The sequence below is a fragment of the Arachis duranensis genome, chromosome 6 (assembly GCF_000817695.3).
Source record: "Arachis duranensis cultivar V14167 chromosome 6, aradu.V14167.gnm2.J7QH, whole genome shotgun sequence".
NCBI lineage: Eukaryota > Viridiplantae > Streptophyta > Magnoliopsida > Fabales > Fabaceae > Arachis > Arachis duranensis.
In genome coordinates this window covers 20,021,596-20,026,760 of record NC_029777.3, presented here as the reverse complement: position 1 = coordinate 20,026,760, position 5,165 = coordinate 20,021,596, and positions in this window count along the sequence as shown.

Genomic DNA, 5,165 nt, shown 5'->3' with positions numbered 1-5,165 from the left:
AAGTAAAGATGGAAGATTAATATTGTATGATTATTTTATGATTTTTATTTAAAAGTATAATTTTATGTTAGTATTAATTTTTTAAAAAAAATATAATTTGTTGGCATTAATTGTTGGATGGTGTTATCAATATATAATAAAAATTCTATTAATAGAATATGTATTAGAATACTGTGCCAAATACACATTACAATATTAATAATGTAAAGGAATTTTAAAACTCTAAACATTTAGGGAGTATTATAACATCGACCTAGATAGTGTCATGTCATACTTATAATCATCATTAGGATTGAAGAAAAGATAATTAAGAGTATAATTTTTTTGTTGTTGTGGGCTTGGACTACAAATTGTTAACAATTATAAGAAAAAAAAAGTAAACGTAAAAAAAACTATTACTTTACCAATCAAAAAAAAAAATAGAAAACAACTGTAGTGATAATGAAAAAATTGAGAACGGCGTCAATGTCTAACATTCCCTCCCCCACTGCACCCCAAATGCCCTAAGGTAGCGTTTGGTTATTGAGACATAGACACTGAGACATAGACACAGTGGTATACGGTGACACATATTTGCTGTTTGGTTTGGTGAGACACAGATTTTCGAAGGACACGGGAGTACACGGATGGACACGGAGACACTAAATTTGTGTACCTCCAATTTGGTGAGACACTGAGACACAACTTGTGAGTCACTAATTTTTTACTCTTTTACCCTTATTGAGTTTTTAAAATTTGTCCCCTTATCTTTCCAAATCTTTTTTTTTTCTCTTTCTCTTTTAGATTCTACAACTAAATTTACTTTTCTATTTTTTTCAAAAAAAATTTGTACATTTAATTTTTTTATTTATTTAAATTTTTATTAATCTTTGATAAATTCTGAACTTTAATTTTTTATTTTTTTTCAAAAACAATTATATATTTAATATTTAAATGATAATTTAAGATGGTATTAGAAGAAATAAAAAAATATTAGAAGAAATAAAAATTTAATGGTGATGGCATGCATTGTTTGGGATAATAGGTGTATTGTAATGGTGGTAAAACTTGTGGTTGAATGAAGGGTAATTCAGTCTTTTTTAAATATATGTGTCTTGTTTCTTATTTTTGCCAAACACAATACATAGACACAAATATTTTATGTCCATGTCTTTAATGTCTGTGTCTTTGTGTCTATGTCTCATCAAATACATCAACCAAACGGAGCCTAATGTATCAAGTTTTTTTTATTTATCTTAAATTTTTCACTATACTCTATCGAAATGAGGAATATGTAGGTATTTTTAATTTTTTTATAACCGTATATATTTAATCAGTGGTAAGATCACTTATATATACCAAATCAGAGTATCATAAAAATTTTAAAAAATTATAAAAATTATTTATTCCGTAAACATAATTGATCATACCATTACAATAACTTAACAATAATATATTTTACTCAACTAATTTAAATTGTTATTGTAAATAATAATATTGTAAAATAAAACATAATTGTTTTATAATTTTAAAAAGAATTATTCTCCACGTACAACCACTTTTCAATACAAGTCATACAAATCATTTATACTGATGTCGTTTTTACGTTTTTTTTCTCTTTTTCTTCTTCTTCTTTTTCCGTGTTTCTTCTTCTTTCTCCATGTCTCTTCTCTTTTTTTTCGTAATTTTTCTCTCTTGTTATCGTCGTCATTAACACCACCTCATCCTCCTTTTTTTTTTTATTAAAATTTCTTTTCTTCTTTTCGTTTTCTCTTTCTCCTTCATCAAAATCACCAGAAAAAATAAAGAAACATTATTCAAGGTACTGTTTTACTATTCTTCTAGATTTTTTTCTAGATTGTCTCTGTCATGTGCCTCATCTTTAACCAGCAAAACATTAAAAGATTTCAAGAAGAAATATACTGTCTCCCTTCTATATTTGGTGTATTTTTTAAATTTTCTGGATGTATTTCTATAATCCTTTGGGTGTATTTCTGTAATCGTTTGGTTTATTTCTGTAACTATTTGGGTGTATTTCTGTAATCCTTTGGATGTATTTCTGTAATTATTTGGGTGTATTTTTGTAATCGTTCGGGTGTATTTCTGAAGTTCCATCATGTTCAAAACAATTTCAAAGCTTGATTTCAAAAATCATGAAAATCGAAAAAAACAGAAGGAGATCGAAGGCAAAGAGAGAACGCACGAAGGAGATCAAACAAATTTGACAAGAAACTCGAAAAAAGAAACAAAGATGAAACACGCGAAGATAGTTCAGTGACACGCGTGTTAGATTTGGTCCAATTTGTAAAACTTATAAGACAAAATGACTTGTATGTATAGCACTCCTCTTTCAAAAATTAAATTTTTATTTACTTCGCTTTGCACAAGAAATTAAAACTTGCAATTAGGATATGGAAAAACCATAACACAAAATTAAATTATTTATAAGTATATTTCATTTTTATTTATTTTTATCTAACATTTATGCAGTTTAAAATTATTGCCAATATAAGATTAGACCATTTAAAATTATAAATGGTAAGACAGTAATAAATTAAATAGTAACTCTTATTATAATTTATATTTTAAGATTTTTTCTTCGTTACTAATTTTATATTGATTATTTCAAAAATTATTAAAATAATAATAATAACCCTAAAAAATATGTCAATAATTTAAATCTAAATACTAAGAGCGTCATTTTTTTTTATTTTCTATGATGTTAAATCTCTTTAGTTGTTGTTCGTTTTTTATTCTGTATCTCCAGGTTAAGATTCCTTAACTTAATTCTTTGATTTTTTTTTATTTGATGAAATATTTATTTTTATGTTTTTATATTTTTGCATTCATTCAATCATTTTACATTTTATTTTGAAGTTATATTATTGTACATAGTTCTGAGAATCGAACCGTTGATCGAATCGATGATTAAACTGGTCAAGTTACTGAATTAAAATATAATAAATTTAAAATATCTAATAATTGTAATAATAATAAAAAAAATGTATATATTTAATTATGTTTTAACAGGCCAGGTAAGCCTAATGATGCATGAGCATTTTTCCTATCTTTTTCTAGTAAATTTGCATTTAATTTGTTGAGTTTAATAAAGAATTAATTATCTTTTAGCCAATATGAATGCTACTTTGAGTCTTTTGCAATTTTGTTTATTTTAGGTAGCATTCGACGGAATTTGATGGAGTTTCTGCAGCACAAGAATCGAAGGAGATGGCAGCGAGGAACGACGCGTACGCATGATTTGGAGCTTTCCATGGCGACGCGTGTGCGTGACTGACGCATACGCGTGATTTGAAGATTTGCTCAGCGACGCGTCCGCGTGACTTGCGAAAAAGACCATCGACGTGTACGCGTGACTGACGCGTACACGTGACATACGCCACGTGCAAAAAACATAGAAAAACGCTGGGGGCGATTTCTGGGCTGTTTTAACTCAGTTTTCAGCCCAGAAAACACAAATTAGAAGCTGCAGAATGGACAAAATATGTGGTCTCCATCCATCAACTGAAGACTTGTCAATTAAATTCAAATTTAAATTCAAATATTATTTTTAGAAAAAGATATTATTTTTAATTTTAGATAATTAGATTTTAAATTAATTAGAATTAGTTATAAAAAGGGGATTCTATTAGGGAACATTATCCCATTCTATTCCAAATTTACATTCCGTATTTCATAATATTCTACTCTAAATAATGAGCAACTAATCCTCCATTGTTAAGGTTAGGAGCTCTGTCTATTTGTATGGATTGATTTTATTGCTTTTCTATTTTAATTTATGTATGGATTTATAATTTAAGAATTATTTTTGCTCTTTATTTTATGAATTTAGGTGGAACGGAAGTGTGACCCTCTTTCTATTTGAGTTCCTGTAAAACTTGGAAAAGCTCTTTACTTAAACAACAGCCTGAAAACATATTCTCCTAAATTCTAATTGTTTGTATTTAACGGGATACGTAACATATAATCCCCTTATTTTTGGATAATTAGGATTCTTGTGGCATATAAACTAGAATTTGATCATCACCCTCTAATTGGAATTAATTGACCAAGGAATTGGTAGTTGATGAATTTTAGAGGAGACTAGGAAGGTCTAAGGAATTATGGTCTAGTCACATAGTTTGCCATAAATTAAATCTTACATAATTAAAATAGTTAGTAAGAAAAGTAAATCCGGAAAAATAGATAACTCTGAAGCCTTAACTGTTTTCTCCCATATTTTATTTTCAACTTAATTACTTGCGTACCTGCCTTCTGATATTTTCAAATTTTAACCTTTTGAATATCTCAAAACCCTTTTCTACTTGCCTAACTAAGCCAATCAATCAATCATTGTTGCTTGATCCATCAATCCTCGTGGGATCGACCCTTACTCACGTAAGGTATTACTTGGTACGACCCGGTGCACTTGCCGGTTAGTCTGTGGTTGTTAAATCACCGTACCACCTGACAGGCCAATAAGACTAATTAGCGAGTCTAGACTTGCGCTATTAACATATTAAAACTTTTACAAAGGTCTGAGTCTGTGCCTATTTTATAATAGGCCAGACTAGACCAGGCCAAATACAGGTCACATTGCAGACTCTTGACAGACTGCCTGACCTATTTCTATCCCTACCGACTAGTGAGATCTCTGTGCCCTTTTTCCGTGCTTTCATATGATTAATTTATCAATTAGGGTAATTTGGAAATCAATTAGATTAGCTATTCTAATAATGTTATATTACTTATGCGAATGTCATAAGTAGTCATTTGTCCCCTTAAATATTTTCATTAACGCACCGATGAAAAAAAAGTATTTTAATTTTGTGTTTTTTTGGCTCAACGGCAATGAGCATGTGCACTTAATGTTTGATATTCACAGAAGAATCATAACCCAACAAGTGATGGATCTGTGTATGGAGGTTGGTGATGTAAGTGGTGGTGGTTCGGGGCATGCGAATTTTGTCCAACATGACCCCCTCTTACACAGCCTCCATGCACTATGCTAATCCAATGGAACACATGGACGTGGACGCTGAGTAGTTGGATGAATAATACGTCGTTAATAGCAATGAAAGTAGTTCTACTGCGGATGAGGAAGAGTTTCTACCTGAGACCCCGGTCAGTGAAACAGTTCAGTATCTTCTGCTTGCCCTACAACCAATTCTGGAGTTGTTAGCTATAGC